At 39.9% G+C, this 18115-nt stretch overlaps 1 protein-coding gene and 1 pseudogene across 1 annotated transcript in view; one reads left to right on the top strand and one right to left on the bottom strand.

Moving 5' to 3' along the window:
- THSD4 (thrombospondin type 1 domain containing 4) overlaps positions 1-18115 on the top strand; it is an 894854-nt gene that overhangs the window by 358757 nt on the left and 517982 nt on the right. The gene's annotated exons all lie outside the window — the stretch shown is intronic.
- Positions 9845-10385, bottom strand: LOC120931392 (annotated as a pseudogene).

The raw sequence follows: 18115 nt of genomic DNA, 5'->3' as shown, positions 1-18115 counted from the left end.
ACAAATTCTGATTATATAATCTCTCAGTCACCATGAACAACCCACAGATCTACATTTTAAAATGGTTAATTAAAAAAAGAAAAATCTATATCAAAGTTAAATTCAACAAGAAAAAAAACAAACTATATATATATATATATATATATATATATATGGTTGGTGCAGCATGGTGATATAGGGAGGGCTGAGATTACTCCCTCCTATGTCATGGGCTTTCTTAATTTTAAGTCCAAGCAGTCATAATATAAGCTCACATTTGTGTTAGAAAAAGCATGCCTGCCGTCTGATCAATGCTGGTGCGCAGTCACTGCAGTGTTTCCCGGCCAGGGTCTCTGACGAAGAAACGTGGTACCGGCCACGCCCAGGCATCCACCACGACGCATCACGCTCTCTGCTCTGATGATGTCAGTTCCTGTTGCTGACGTCAGTTCCGGTATTGATGGCTTCTGCGCCATTTGCGTTGCACGCTGGTTCCGATGGCTTCTCCTCCGGTCCAGGCTACATCCAGGCTACATCCCGGGGACAACAGATGTGGGGGAGGGGGGTGAATCGAGATCACAACTCTATATACGATTAATCGTACAGCTTTACTCGCAGGACATTTTTTGAACAATGAACTTTGTGTGACAATATTTTATTTCTCCCAGTTCAGGAATCCTAATGGCTAAAAGACTTGGGCAGTACCTACTGATTTGATCAATTTACATTTCAATATACTTCTAACAATTTTTCTAAAAACTGTTAAAGCCTCAGAACGTTGTAAGTTCTTGTGTTTAATTGCTTCTAAAGTGATTTATTAAAAGTGATATTTTATTCTCTCTTTTTCTGTGTTTCCACACCTCCATTTGCACATACTATTTAGTACTTCCTTTTGAGTGGATTGAAAAGATTAAAAAATGATTGCTTCTTTTATGGATAGCATTAAGCCAGTCTAAAAGTTGCTTTATCTGGAAGGAGACAAAACCTTTAAATCTTGTAGAACACCTGTATTGTCTATCTCATTTTCTCATTAACATACAAGAATAGTAAAAGGTGGAAACTAGCAAAAACAAATACTGTAACTAAGTAAAGTGTAAAAGGAAATGACTAGTGCAGTAAGTATGTCATTTTCAATGTGCTATTGAATTGGAAAATGTTCATTTACAGATTCCTTATGATTCAGTTGACTACATTCTTAAGGATGTCAGAGGTTCATATTTCACGCTCATGCATGAATGGAACCACAACGTGTTAGTGATTTTCACTGGTTCCTTGAGAATTCCTAAGTTCCAGAAATGTGGGCTATCTCTATTGTACACAGGTGACAAGTTAAAAAAAAAAGAAAAATCCCTACTGACCGTAGTGTTAGGAAATGAAGCTAAGGTCACTCGGAGTTCTGCAGTATGGGAAGCTTGATTCTTATCACACTAACATTAATAATGTTGGCCATCCTGAAAAAAAATCTTATAGATGGCGATGAGAGATCCAGTAATTGAATAGCGAGACTTACTGTGTTTTACAGGGGAAAAGATCCCATCCTTTCATTCAGAATAAATAAGTGTATAGAGGATATCTGGTATTACAGGGGAGCAATCACTCATCACTGATTACATCTGACAAAGGGGGATTTTTCCCCTGAAACATTATGAATCCTTGTAAAAAAGGATGGGATCTTTTCTGCTATGAAATGGAGTTAGTTTTACCATTCATTATTTGTTCTGTGTATTTGGATTCTGCTTCGTATACTTTATAGATCCAATAATAATGTTTAGCAATAATTAGCAGCAATAAGCATATTTTTATTAAAATAATATTTTTTTTCTAAACAGAAGAATAACTAAAAGGACATATATATTTTCCAGCATCTTTCATATTGCTGTTCTTTGTAACATTTCTGTAGAAAATGTATCAATATCTACAAACAGTTCTGTATAGTTTTTTCTATTTCACTTTTAATTCTTTTTTCAGTGCTTGCTATTTCCTGTGTATGACCTTGCTACAAATGATATGTACGGGTATATGTCATGTGGAGCAAGTAAGTAGATAGTCTTTGGTGAAATGGAGAAACCCTCGGACACTTGTAGTGCACGTATGACTTATTTATTCAGATATAATACAATCCTAATTCCAAAAAAAGTTGTCACTCTGTGTAAAATCGACATAAAACAGAATGCAATGATGTGCACATCTCAAATACGCATATTGTATTCACAATAGAAAATAGAAAACATATCATATGTTTAGGCCTGGTTCACATTGGTACAATTTGAGATGCGATTTGAGATGTCAAATCGCATCTCAAATCGGCGGCATTTGCCGGCAATTGTCAATGTAAATCGTGGCCCGAAATCGCAAAAAGTAGTGCAGGAACTACTTTTTTAAATCGGTGCAGCGCCGCAGATGCAGCGTCGCACCGATTAGGACGGTCTCTAAAATCGTGGCCGAAATCAGGACTGCCAGCGGGAGTGAATTTGTGCGAGTTCAGCTGAACTCGCACGGCTTCACTCCCACAGCCCAGTGTGAACCTGGGCTTAAACTGAGAAAATGTATTATTTTAAGAACAATTAAGATCATTTTGACATTGATGGCAGCAACACATCTCAAAAAAGTTCGAAAAGGGCAACACAAATCTGACAAAGTGGTACTAACAAGGAAGAGCAGGAATAACATTTTTGCAACTAATTTGAGAAATTGGCAACAAGTCAGTAACATGATTGGGTATATAAAAAAAAACATTTTAGAGAGTAATGGCGCGTACACACGACCGTTTTTCGCAATGTAAAAAAAAAAATGTATTGGCATAAAAAGCGATTGTGTGTTGGCTCCAGAGCATTTTTTGCGAAATTTTCAAAATGTTCACGTCGTTTTTTAATGTTGTTGTTTTTAACGTTGTAAAAAATGGTTGTGTGTGGGCTTTAACGACGTGAAAAAAACGCGCATGCTCAGAAGCAAGTAATGAGATGGGAGTGCTCATTCTGGTAAAACTACCGTTCGTAATGGAAATAGCACATTCATCACGCTGCAACAGACTGAAAAGCTCTCACCAAAGTTTTACTAACACGAAAAAGCAGCCCAAAGGGTGGCGCCATCCGAATGGAACTTCCCCTTTATAGCGCCGTCGTACGTGTTGTACGTCACCGCGCTTTGCTAGAGCATTTTTTTTTCACGATCGTGTGTAGGCAAGGCCGGCTTAACAATAATTGGGTTGAAAAAAACTTTTTTCTAGACCATTAAAAACGGTTGTGTGTACGCAGCATAAGAGTATCTCAGAAGTAAAAAAGGGCAGTGGTTCAAAAGCTGCTTCTAAAAATTGCAGAACATTTTCAGAATAATGTACCTCAATGTAAAATTGCAAAGAATTTAAATAGATTTTCATACAGTACATAACATCAAATGCTTCTGAGAATCTGGAGAAATCTCTGTGTGCAAGGGACAAGGCTGAAACACAATATTGGATGCTCGTGTTCTTCAGGTCCTCAGACGGCACTGCAATAAAAACAGGCATTATTCTGTGATGGACATCACTGTATGGGCTTAGGAATACTTCCAAAAATCACTGTCTGTGAACACTGTTTTCTGTGCCATTCAAAATGCAAGGTAAAGCTCTATCATGCAAAAAAGTTGTCCTATCTAAACATGATCCAGAAACACCACTGTAAACGTTCATTTAAAATGGTCTGTTGCAAAGTGGAAAACCGTTCTGTGGTCAGACTAATAAAAAATGTATATTCGTTTTGGCAACCATGGGCCTCCATACTAAAAAGAAGGACCTTCCCGCTTGTTATTAGTACTCAGTTCAAAAGCCAGCGTCTCTGATGGTATGGTGGCACATTAGTGCGTATGGAATGAAAATCTGGAAAGGTACCGTCAATGCTGAAATATATATCAGGGTTTTAGAGCAGCATATGCTCCCATCCAGATGATATATTTTTCAGGGAAGGCCTGGCATATTTCAGCAGGACAATGCTAATCCGCATACTGCATCTATTACAGCATGGCTTCAAAGTAGAATAAAAAAGTATGACCTACAATCTGTGCCTATAAAGTCCTGCCCTTGAGGGGAAACTTTTGTATTTTATATCAGTTTTGGATGTATTTTATATCAGTTTTGGATGTTGGCCTAGTTACAACAGAATTTTTCGAGAACCTCCTACCTTTTTGAGATTTGGCTTCAAAGTAGAACAGTGCAGGCGCTTAAATGGCCTGCCTGCAGTCCAGACCTTTCAGCAATTGAAAATATTTGTCTCATCTTTAAAACAAAAATACGACAAAGAAGACCCAATCATTGCATTCTGGTTCTATGTAGATTTTACACCAAACTATTTTGAAATTTAAGTTGTAGAATAATCATAAGGGAACAGTGGAATGGGAGGATCACCCTCTGTCTTCTACTATGGAGAGGGAATAGTATAATATGTGCTGTCCCTGTGTTAGGATATTCCTTTAAAACCTACTTTGAAACATTGTTTCTATGTTAATGGAAACATACACTAAAGATCCAATTGATTCTTAAATTCGAAAAAATTACATGAATTGTACATTTATTAAACTGTATATGTAAGCACGTGGTTATATCCAGTATACGGGTCCACTTAAAGTGGTGGTAAACTCTTTGACAGAAGGGCAATATCATAATGTGCTAGTATGCATCGCAAAATATGAAAGACTTACCTTAAAATGAAGCTCTCCAGAAGCACACTGTCACCACTACAGACTGCCATCTTCTCCTGGTCTTTCCTCTGGGTATGGGCACTCCATCCGTTTGTTTGGTCTGGTCGCGCTGATGTCACTCCTGTGCTTGCGCATACGAGTCTCGGCCACAGCACACAGGTCTGAAAGAATGGCGTGGTATGCCATTCCTTCAGAGCACATGCGCTGGTGACGCCACTGGCTGATACTTGCTAGAATATCTCCTAAACTGTGCACGTGTAGGAGATATTAATTTTGCCTACAGGTAAGCTTTATTATATACTTACCTGTAGGTGGAAATAAAAAAACAAGACTTTACTACCACTTGAATCATCCTCCTGAAATTGCTTGTTTAGTAAAACCAAATGCAAAATTATTTAAAGCAAGAAAAAATGTACTAAGGATCATTTTTTACAGCCCACAGCAGTTTCTTTTCAACGAAGAACAGTAAAGAGGACAGAGGGAAACATGTTGCTGCAAACATTGTAAAAAGTCACCTTGAGCACAAATTTCAAGCCCAAAAATGTTAAAGGGAGGGGGTCATAAAACAAGACCGCATATGCCAAGTATGGACAAACTGCATCCCCAAAGCTCACGGACGCGGCCAGGCACTTATCAGGATTATTGCCCATAAGGTACAGATTGAGAATTATGACAGAAGTGAATCAATCTGAAGGAAAACTGCATTCTGAAAGTTTTGCAAAGCTGGAATTTGTGGCAGTTTAAAAACTGCTTGTGAAAGCACATATGCACAGAACTTGTTATAGGTAAAACTCTTAGCAAAGGAAAAATGTATTGTGATCTGATAAATCGTTGATTACCCTATTTATCAGGATACATTTATGTTTAGAGCAAACCAAAGCTTGTCTTGAACTCACAGTACCTAATACACGCTGGTAAACATGGTGGGGATCTGTAATAATATGGGAAGCATGAGTCATTGGGGGTGATTTACTAAAAGATTATAGGCTGTTCACTTTGCAAGGGAGGGGCACTTTGCATGGGAAATTTCACTTTGCAAAGAATACTCAATTCATATGCAAGGAAAAAAAATATTTGTTTTGCTTGCACATGATTGGGGATAATGTAAGTCAGCAGAGCTTCACCTCATTCACTAAGCTCTGGTGCAAAATTTCCATGGAAAGAGCAAATAAATTTGCAAAATACAACTTCCCTTTAAAGGTGAACAGTCAGACAACCCCAATATGGTTGATTTTTACTTTGCATGGTCATACAAGCCAAGTAAATTAACTCCATTATGTTCAATGAGTACTTTGCATTGTCATATAATCCAAGGATTAGCACCATTTTACAGGTCAAGGTGTTCCTATGGTGAAAAAAGTGTTACCCCCTTGTCATCAGAGGTGTATCTAGTGAAAATGGCGCCTATGGCAAGCACTGAACTGCGCCCCTGTCAAAACATTTGAAACCCATCTTTCAGATAACCGTAACAAAACAAAACAGCTGACAAAACTACAAGTCAAACTCTTTAACCTTCTAATTAACAAATTATGGATTGGCACTTCATAAAAATTACAACTGCACCTTCCTTGCTTTCACTGATGCAAACTGGTCTATGATCTGCTCAAAGTCAGTTTTTCTGTTTCTTCTCTTGTATCAGCACCCATAAATGCGGCCTTACCAGCACCCATAAATGCGGCCTTACCAGCACCCATAAATGCGGCCTTACCAGCACCCATAAATGCAGTAATATCAGCACCCATAAATGTGGTAACAGCACCCATAAATGCAGTACCATCAGCACCCATAAATGCGGCCTTACCAGCACCCATAAATGCAGTAATATCAGCACCCATAAATGCAGTAATATCAGCACCCATAAATGCAGTAATATCAGCACCCATAAATGCGGCTTTACCAGCACCCATAAATAAAGGAATATCAGCACCCATAAATGCGGCTTTACCAGCACCCATAAATAAAGGAATATCAGTACCCATAAATAAAGTAATATCAGCACCCATGAATGCGGCTTTACCAGCACCCATAAATGCAGAAATATCAGCACCCATAAATGCGGCCTTACCAGCACCCATAAATGCGGCCTTACCAGCACCCATAAATGCGGCCTTACCAGCACCCATAAATGTGGCCTTACCAGCACCCATAAATGCGGCCTTACCAGCACCCATAAATGCAGTAATATCAGCACCCATAAATGCAGAGGAATCGTGCGGTGTATGGGCACTTAGCAGGAGGGAGAGAGAGTGGCCTCCATGGGGGGCCAATCATGCAGTGTACGGGCACAGCACTGGGCAGAAAGACAGAGTGGAACGGAACATCAGAGACAGTGACAGAGTGGTACATAGAAAGGTCACACTCACTGGCAGTGGCACTGTGATGATCAGAGACACGCAGCGGTGCAGGGGATGTTTCCTCATAATGGATACTGTCCTCTGCCACTGCTGCGCCAGTGCCTCTGACACTGTCTGCTTAGCACACACGCACAATCACACTTGATGATGACTTTAAGGCCTCTGGAGGTGGAGGTGTTGGTGGTAAAGCGACACTATTTTTAGCGGCGCTTTACCGTCCTTTTTGCGGTGCTATTCAGTCGCTAGCGGTGCTCTTTTAACCCCCGCTAGCGGCCGAAAAAAGGTAAAAAAAAAAACGCCTGCAAAGCACCACTTTGAATTCAATGGGCAGGGGCACTTTAGGAGCTGCTCCTACAGCGCCTCAAAGATGCTGCTTGCAGGAAATTTTTTAATGTCCTGCCAGCTCACATCTCCAGTGTGAAAGCCCTTGGGGGTTTTCACACAGGATTGAATGGAACCCCTCTTTCAGGACGCTTTGCAGGTGCTATTTTTAGCATTATAGCGCCTGCAAAGTGCCTCAGTGAGAAAGGGACGTTAGGCTACTTTCACACTGAGGCGCTTTGCAGGTGCTACAGCACTACAAAACAGCGCCTGCAAAGTGTCCCAAATAGAAGCAAACAGCTAATCAAATATAGTGCTTGCTCAATATGGATTAAATAAATTATAATTATGCATAGCCATAGATATAATAAATAAAGTGATTTGTGCAACAGCAGGTACTACTTGCACAAATCACTTTATTTATGATAACTATGGCTTTGTATAATTATAATTTACTTAATCCTTATATTAAACACTATATTTGGTTGCCTGCAGGCTGCTTGGCAGTTGGCAGTGGCACACATCATCATACTGTACACATGAACATGATGATGATGATGATAGGTGTGACTATATAGAAGTACCTGGCCTACTGCAGTGCTGCCTGGCTGGGGGTTCCAGAGACAAGAGTCCAGCAACAATTGTCCAACTCCTCTCACTCCTCTCACTTGTCCACCTACCCTCCTCTCACTCAGTCTGTTCTTCTCCTCACTGACCTGACCAGTGACGACGGTGACGTCACCGACCCGCTCACGCTCGAAGAGATGAAACTGCACTGCGCAGAGGAGAGGAGAGTAGGCGGAGCCTCTGCAAGTTTGCTGAATGACGGTCTGGGCTATACCACTCATAGACAAGCATGGGGGGTGCCATTATACTGCCAGCCAGCCAGCCAGCCTAGGTAACAGTGTACCGGAGCTATAGAGAGGAAGGCGGCACCCACAGGAGAACAGGTGGGAATGTTTTTTCGTGCGGGGAGCGTTTTTTTTGCCGCACCCCCCCAAGGCTCCCATGGCACTTGCCATGGCTGCCATACGCTGGATACGCCACTGCTTGTCATACCAGTCAAGACCAGTCATACTAAACAAATTAAAGAAGGATTTAATGACTACCAGGGAGTAGTCTTAAGTGGGGTACACACTAAAAGACAAACAGGCGAACGATCGTCTGATTTTCTTCATTATTTCACAGCAAATCAGAACTGATGAATGAAAATTCTTTCGAAAAATTCTCGTACAGCAAAGGCTTTTTTTGGTTGTTTCTGATCATGCACAATCTTTCTTTTCAGATTTTTCTTACACATTACACATTAAACGAAAATCATTCATTCTGTTCCCATATGAGAACAATTTTGGAGCTTGTCCCTTCGGGAATTTTCATACGAAAATTCGGAATCTGCTGTCGAAAGTTGTGTACACACTATATGAAAATCGTACAAGAATTTTTTTTGTATAATTTTCTTATAGTGTGTACGAGCCTTTATCCTCTTGTTGCTGTCTGCATTACAAGAACTAGAGATCATATCTACATGGAGAGTTCTGGAGTGCAGAATTTAAAGATGTCTCACCAAATACAGGAGACTCCATCGGGCCGAAAGTGTACACACGACAGAGTTTCTCGGCAGAATCCGGCTCTGACCGAGTTTCTCGCCGAATTCTGCCGAGAAACTCTGTCGTGTGTACGAGGCCTAAGCATTGGAATGTTTTTTTTTTTTATGGTCTCAATATTGAGAACTAATATACAATTAGTTCTCAATATTAATATATTGTTTGGTGGTTGCATTCTTGTGTCCACTACTACAATACTAAAGCTGCATATGAACATTGTGGGTGTATGAGTGCTGTGCATTCCTAGGTATTGAATGTGTATATGAGCACAGTAGATACAATTTTAACTGTCTTGGCATAAATAGTGCTGATCTGCATAATGTAAATTACTATTAAATTTCATTTAGTTACCAAAATATTCAAATTTCAGGATCTTTATTTTATAGGAAATGCTTTTTAATACCCAATCAGATTATTCTATGCAAATCAAATAGGAAAGTTTCTACTAGTTTACGTGATAAATAGCTTGGCATAAATCAACAAAGCTAATTATGCACCCTAGTACCAAATGAAACCCTTTTTATAGTACTTCAGATTATTACTGTTTGGTTTCTTGTTTAAGGCATGATGTGTGAAACAGGTCAGATCATTCATGAATCATGACTTTGTAAAATATTTTTTTTATTTTTTTTGTAGCATACCATAAATTTACGTGGGTGCTACATTTTCATTAAACAGTCACATTTCTTTCCAGCATAGTTACCATTCAAAGAATCCTGGTTTGGATGTCAAAAGATAGTTTTCAGTGATGTTGAGTAATTCTGCCGTTTAATGCTGACATCTGGAGTCACTTTTGGCAATGATGCAATGTTCTAACTGGATGCTAGTGGTTTTATCACTGTCGTTTTTATTAAATGAAATAGTTTTTTTTGCAAGTAGGGGGCTGCCTATGTTTTCTTTTTTCTTTTTTTTGGGGGTTTTTACAAATCTATTTGACCTGAAACATTTTACAATTAAAACTTCTGGAATTGTTTCTTGGTTCCAGCAGCTTTCGTTACTTTCAGGGCATTAAATCGGACAGTTTTGCTGAGAGGACGACACTCTCCAACGGTGACAATATCCCCAACCTGAACATCCCTGAAGGCGGGGGACAGATATACAGACATGTTCTTGTGGCGTTTTTCAAAACGGTTGTACTTGTGGATGTAGTGCAAGTAGTCCCGGCGGATAACAATGGTGCGCTGCATCTTCATCTTTGTGACCACACCTGACAGAATGCGACCGCAAATAGACACTTTCCCGGTGAATGGGCATTTCTTGTCAATGTATGTGCCATCGATTGCCTCTCTGGGGGTCTTGAATCCCAAACCAACACTTCTGTAGTATCTTGGGAGCTTCTCTTTGCCAGTCTCCCCAAGAAGCACTCACTTCTTGTTCTGGAAGATAGTTGGCTGCTCCTGATAAGCCCTCTCGGTCTGGATGTCCGCCATCTTGGCCTGCCGGGTGAAAAAGAGCTGCCTATGTTTTCTAATATATGTGTTCTTATGGTATAAGTAAGCTACCAGTTTGCACATCTGTCATAGGCAGAATAAAATCTGTGATTTAATACAACTGCAGTGTCAGTTTGCAATATGTTTGATTATCATAAAATATTAACCACTTAAGGACCGCCTCCTGCACATATACGTCGGCAGAATGGCACGGATGGGCACATGTACGTACAGGTACATCCTGTACTAGTACCCAGCCGTGGGGCGTGTGCCCGCGGCGCGCTCCTGCGACCCGGTCCTAAGCTCCGGAACCGCGGATCCCGCGGACCCGATCACTGCTGGAGTGCGGCGATCGGTCCCCGGAGCTGAAGAACGGGGAGAGCCGTGTGTAAACACGGCTTTCCCGTTCTTCACTGTGGCGGCTGCATCGATCGTGTGATCCCTTTTATAGGGAGACACGATTGATGACGTCAGACCTACAGCCACACCCCCCTACAGTTGTAAACACACACTAGGTGAAACAAAACTCTTTCAGCGCTCCCTGTGGTTAACTCCCAAACTGCAACTGTCATTTTCACAATAAACAATGCAATTTAAATGCATTTTTTGCTGTGAAAATGATAATGGTCCCAAAAATGTGTCAAAATTGTCCGAAGTGTCCGCCATAATGTCGCAGTCACGAAAAAAAATCGCCGCCATAAGTAGTAAAAAAAAAAAATTATAAAAATGCAATAAAACTATTTTGTAAACGCTATACATTTTGCGCAAACCAACCGATAAACGCTTATTGCGATTTTGTTTTACCAAAAATAGGTAGAAGAATACGTATCGGCCTAAACTGAGGAAAAATTTTTTTTTTAATATATTTTTGGGGGATATTTATTATAGCAAAAAGTAAAAAATATTGCATTTTTTTCAAAATTGTCGCTCTATTTTTGTTTATAGCGCAAAAAATAAAAACCGCAGAGGTGATCAAATACCACCAAAAGAAAGCTCTATTTGTGGGGAAAAAAGGACGCCAATTTTGTTTGGGAGCCACATCGCGACCGCGCAATTGTCTGTTAAAGCGACGCAGTGCCGAATTGTAAAAACCCCTTGGATCATTTAGCAGCATATTGGTCCGGATCCTTAAGTGGTTAAAGACATGTGTCCACCCAAAAAATATTTTACTGGACTTGGTTTCCCACTGGATTTTTATATATCTTGGAGACTTCAGAAGCCAGATCAGCTAGTCTTAGTTTCCACTTCTTTTTGCCACTTGGCTTGCAGTTTTTTACCTCGCTACAAAATGTGTATTTCCACTATTTGATTTGCATTCTCCATCCTCTCAAAATAATGTAAAAATTGGTACACATGTCTTAGGTTGGCTGCTTAAAGTTCCATTAAATCCACATTAAAAAACTATCAATAAATGCTGTATTACATGCCCTTCTCACTATGGGATTTCTGTATTCTGTAAACCTGGTTGATCCTTCTGTTGTATATGCCTCCCTCCTGTCCATGTCTCCACTGCAATTGGGGGCTTTGCAGAACAGTGTTGCAGCTAGTGAACATGCTCAGTTTTCACTGTATTTTCTGACCTTTTTTTTCCTATCACATCGGAGCAAACCATGTAACTATAGAGTAACACATGTGGGTGTATACACAGTTGTAAATCACAGCCCACCCCCTCCCTAATCCTTCATGTCCACTAACAAGCTAAAAACTATGGGGGTGGAATATTACATCTTGATTGATGGAGGCTTCACCTTCCTCTCAACTGGCAGAAATACACCACGCCATGTTATTGCCAAAAATAATAAAGTTTGGATTTCAACTATATATATATATTTGTATGACAATTTAAAACAGTTTATTGATATCAATTATTTATTTATTTTTACTCTGTATCCCAAAGGCTTTTTTTTTTTAACACGTGACTAGTAGCAGAGAACTAGAAGCTCCTTCGGCCACTTTTTCCTGCAGAAATGCTGGGAAAGAGCTGGGTCTTGTGACAACTGTATATTGATTATTAAAAGGGTAGATTATTTTTTTAATTAAAATAATTAGTGCCATCATCCACATACAGAAAGAGAAGGGACAATGTAAATAAGAATGTAAGCTCTAATGAGCAGGCCCTCTAATTGTCCTGTATTATATTTTAACTGTACTGTCGGCCCTCATGTTGTAAAGCGCTGCGCAAACTGTTGGTGCTAAATAAATCATGTATTATAATAATAATTAAACTGTGTGTGTTTGGTATCACTAGTCTCCGAAGCCCCAGACTCTCAGCATGCCATAGCTCTGGAGAATAAAATATCTTACTGTTCATCCTTTACAAAGATTGACAGTTCAAGTAACTAATAGTGATGTTCAGGAGAAGTTCGGTAACTGTTATTTTTTTTTTTTGACAAATTTATATAGAGCTGCAATGTTTTGTAGTGCTTTACATATTGTACATGCACTTTAGTGCCTTACCTCAAGGAGCTTACAATATAAGGTCCCTAACTCACACATACATATGCAGACCATTTTTTGACGGGAACCAATCAACCTACCAGCATAAGTATGGAATGTGGGAGGAAACCAGAGTACACAGAGGAAACCCACACATGCACAGGGAAAAATGCAAACTCAATAAAGATAGAGCCCTTACTGGAACTCAAACTGGGGACCAGCCAAAACCTGTATTCACAACAAAAACGTGTCCCTATTTCAAGGATCCCAGAATGTTCAAGTGGCTAACTAGAAAACTAAAGGCACTATATTGTCCATGTCAGAAGCTAACTTTGGAGAACTTTAAAGGATTACTTGGGTGTTAGTTTTGTTTTTGTTTATGTATTGGATGCACACATTATGTGCAATGTGTACTGTATGTGTATGGCTGAAATCATATTTTTATGACTTATTTACTGGTACTTGTCACAATGTACCCATGTCAGTATGATCACCTAAATAACGGTACGTACTAGACTAATGGTAAACACTCTATCTTGTCTGCACTTGCCTTTATTTTATGGAAAAAATATAACCTACACATCCCAAAAGCCATGAACCTAGGCACATCCAGTTTGTTACAGTTCTATCTATCTCTAGTGTAGGAGTCCCTCGCACTTAAAAAAAAAGAAGAGAAAAACAAAAACAAAAGAAAAAAGAAAAAAACAAACACATGCTTTACTTCAGTGTTTCCTTTTCCTCCCTCTGACCATTTTTTATGCTGCATGTTTTTTTTTTTTTGTTTTTTTTTACGCTAACACCAGCAATTTGTTACCTTCCACTGACCAGCGTGTTTTTTTTGTTTTTTTATTATTATTCATATTGACCACCAACACCAGTGATTTCTTTCCTCCCACTGACACCAAAACATTTTTTCTCCCACTGACCACTAATAATTTTCCCTGACAACCGACAATTTTTCCTCCCACTATCCACCAATGATTTTCCTCCTGCTAACATAGGACAGGATTTTAGTATATGAGGCCCACATGTTAATGTTTGATCAGGGCCCATTTTGTCTAGAACCAGCCCTTTGGGGACACAATTGTTCTTTGCCACAGTTTCACTTTTACTGACAACCCCCCCCCCCCCCCAACTATACCATGTCATTGGACAATTACAAAAGAAGAAGCAGACTGATCAGGTTACCTCTATATCACTTTGCTCTCCTCAGCTCTTTGCCTTGTAGCATACCTGATTGGCTTCTTGTTCTGCTTCTCCTCCACCTCTCTGAGCTCTGCTGTGCAGATAGTACAGTAGACTTTAAGAGACTGATACCAAGTCAATTTTCAGGAACTTCCACTGCTTTAACAATAGTTTTATGGTAACAAAGCTGTCTTAATTTGCGTTAAGTTCAGCTTTAATGATTTGGTCAAAAGTGGTCAAAGGTTGTTAACGGTACATTGGTTTTCAACTTATCGACAGTCCACTATGTAGTCTTATAAATTTGATTCAACATCAGCTAAAGTCCAATGGTATCTATCTTAGTACTATATATAACCTAATGCCCTGTACACACGATCGGTTCGTCTGATGAAACAGACCGATGGACCGTTTTCATCGGACAAACCGATCATGTGTGGGCCCCATCAGTTTTTTTCCCACCGGTGAAAAAAAATAGAACCTGTTTTAAATTTTCGTATGGTTAAAAAAACGATAGAAAAAAAACGATTGTCTGTGGGGAAATCCATCGGTCAAAAATCCATGCATGCTCAGAATCAAGTTGACGCATTCTCGGAAGCGTTGAACTTAATTTTTCTCTGCACGTCGTTGTGTTTTACGTCACTTCGTTGGACACGATCGGATTTTTAACCGATGGTGTGTAGGCAAGACTGAAGAAAGTCAGCTTCATCGGATATTTGATGTAAAAATCCATTGGTTCGCTTTCATCAGACAAACCAATTGTGTGTATAGGGCATAACTCAGTGTAGTATTGCAGGAAACTCTTTTTATAATACCTAAAATTCAAATTAAATACAGCAAATTAGTTTGCAGTATAAATTAGAATTTTCCTCCCTTTGCCAAGAACCTTGCTCTTGGAAGAATCATTTTGCAAATTGACTGTGTAATTACTCCCAGAATAATCTTTTAAATAGGACAAGCAATTTCAACAATAACCTCAGGTGTTCATCATCTTTGGCAACTATAAATGATACAGGCATGGCTGATTTCAGCTTAGACCTAAACGTTGATTGTAAGGGGATTTTTATCCGTTAACTTCCTTGACATACCATAAATCTCATTAAACCAACCCAAGAGTGGAAAGAGAACCCTAGTTCATTTAAACTGTTTAGATGGCAGTTTCTTTCCTTTATGTTTTGCTTGTCAAATAACTTAAAGGGTATCATTAATTTGGGAAAGCAACAGAAGCTAAACTTGGAAAAACCAAATGAAGGTGATCACATAAAAAACCCCAGCTCTGCTTCTGCCCATTGAAAAAAAAAGTCAGTGTTTCCAGCGTACGCGGTGATCACATCTGGTTTTTATTGTATGTGTCTGCAGTACTTTATTAGAAGTATTAAGGGCTGGGTTAAAAATGTTCATTCACCAGCTTTGGTATTTGGCACAGATGTGAAGTCCTAGTGAAAAAAATAAAATCTGCCAGCTCATAGTTGCCAATGTGGAAAACTATATTTCCAAAGACAGACTACAGTGGCCTCACACCTCGTGTCATCACACTGTTGCAATCTAAATGTGCTTTATTAATTTTAGAGTATATCTGTTTTTTATAAATTCATGCTTATGGGATATTAATTAAAATGAGAAAAGCATCAATGCTTAAAAATGCATCTAGTAATAATGCATGCACAGTGGAAGCAGACATTTTTGGAGATAGGCTAGTAATTTGGAGCTTCATGTATAATGTTTGGTGTGCTGTATACAGAGGCTGCCATTGTTGACTTCCTTCTCTTAAAGCGAAGTGTCACCCAAAAATGGAACTTCTGCTTTTCGGAATCCTCCCTCCCCTCCAGTGTCACATTTAGCACCTTTCAGGGTGAAGGGGGGAGCAGATACATGTCTAATACAGGTGCTTTGCTCCCACTTCCGGGCATAGATAGCCGAGCCACCCACAGCTATCTACGCCACTTTTGGCACCCCCGTTCCCCCTTGCTGTCTTCTGGGAGACACACAGGTCCCAGAAGACAGCAGGGACCAGTGGGATTCGCGCAGCACGAGTCACACATGATTCCTTTATCAAAGATGGTGGTGCCTCCACCCAAGAGCCGAGGGACAGATCGGCTTCGGGTGCCGACTTTGCGGGCGCCCTGGAAAGGTAGGTGTCCTTATTTTAAAAGTTTTAAAAGACTTAAAAAAATATATATTTGGTGGAACTCCGCTTTAAGTTCTAGTCCCCTGGCTGTCAGGATGATCCAGTGGCTACAGTGATTTCTGATTCTCTGATCCAGGATGACTGTGCAGATCAGAAGTTCGGATTTCAGTAGCTATATACTTGTTTCAGGTCATTTAGAAGGATAATACTAGGCAGACGCTCCTAGGGTCGGGCCCGTGATACCATATTGGTTGGTGGTGTCATTTGCAGTTATGCCTTACAGGCACATAGAGGTAAGAACAATACAACTTATCATCATAGAACTATTTCAGAAAGGTGATTTGTGGTCGATGAACAGAAATCTCCAGAAAGGGTACCTGCATGGTCCTGAAACATTGGTTGGTAATATTCTCCTGACCGATATTTGAATAAAGATGAACATTCTTACAAGAAGCTTGCTGGTGCACATTTTGCAGGTGCTTACCTCCATTCCAGTGTCCCCAACCTGTCTATATTTCCTTGTATTGCAAATGTAGCTCTGAGCCACTTGAACGTATTACTGCCAAGCTCTATCTGTCTATCTATCTCTAATGGAGGAGTCCCTCACACTTATGAAAAAAAAAAAACCATAATGAACACATGTAATAAACAGTGCAAATGTCAATCAGTGCAATCAAACCAATAATGTGAGAATATTGTGAAGATGAGTAAAATTAATAATATTGATTTTAATGACAGTAGTCACTATCACTAAAAGTTCCTTCACTCCACTTGAGCTGATAAAATAACAAAAACAGTGCTGCGCTACTGATGAATAAATGTGTAAACCAATATGATTCAATAAGGACCATATATACAGTACATTAAGTTAAATAATACTAATAAGTCCAAAATAATTATATATAAGTGAATCAAAGTTCATCAAAATCAAGTGGATGATTGAAGAGGATCCAAAAATATCAATTCACCCACGGTGTAAAGATAAAATAAATGCTTATGCTTGCCTCCACCACTATAACGGGCCTGCTCACCTCACACGAGTCAAAATCAGCAGTATTCCCCTCTGGGGATGAAGATTACTGGCTTGGTATAGACAGTTTCACTCTTTCATTTCAGACACCTGCTTCTTTGGGTTACAAAGAACCTGATCGTCTTACGGCTGAAATAAGTATGCAAAAAAAGTAGGCAAATGTAGTGATCTCCGTCTAGGAATATTTATTCTCATAAAAATTAGAGGGTGCACTTATAAATGTGGCACTGTAAGCCATGCTAGCTGGAACAGCATTGAAAAGGCAAGGTATCAAGATGGGCACGATGTAACGTCAGTAGGCAGGCTCCGTCCCCTAAGTCCCCTTCTATCAAGGCATTGAATTCTTCAGTAGGGGTATTGGCAATATTTAACTAGCTAAGGACCAGCCGCTGTGGTTATACTGTGGCAGATCGGCTCCCCTTAGCAAATCCCCATAGCTGTACATCGACTGATTTAAGAGCACTATGGGGTGCGCACGCCCGCGGCGCAATGACATAGCCGATGCACATGCCCGGTGGCCACGATGTCCGCCGGGCACATGCGATCGCTCCTCAGAGAGACAGAACGGAGATCTATCAATGTAAATAGACAGATCTCCGTTCTGTCAGGATTGAGGAGACAGATCTGCTGTTCATACTGGTTATGAACAGAGAACGGTCTCCTCCAGGCAGTCCCATCCACCCACAGTTAGAAAACACTCCCTAGGACTCACATTTAACCCTTGATCACCCCTTAGTGTTAAACCCCTTCCCTGCCAATGACATTTATACAATAATCCGTGGCTATTTTCAGCTCTGATTGCTATATAAATGTCAATGGTCCCAAAAAAGTGTCAAAAGTGTCCATCTGTCCGCCACAATTTCAGTCCGGCAAAAAATTGCTGATCACTGCCATTGCTAGTAAAAAAAAATAATAATAATAAAATGTCATAAATCTTTCCCCTGCTTTGTAAACGCTATGGGCCAGATTCTCAAAGGGCT

This window comes from Rana temporaria, chromosome 3 (genome assembly GCF_905171775.1).
Source record: "Rana temporaria chromosome 3, aRanTem1.1, whole genome shotgun sequence".
In the NCBI taxonomy this organism is placed as follows: Eukaryota; Metazoa; Chordata; class Amphibia; order Anura; family Ranidae; genus Rana; species Rana temporaria.
This window is presented reverse-complemented; position numbering and strand designations above follow the sequence as displayed.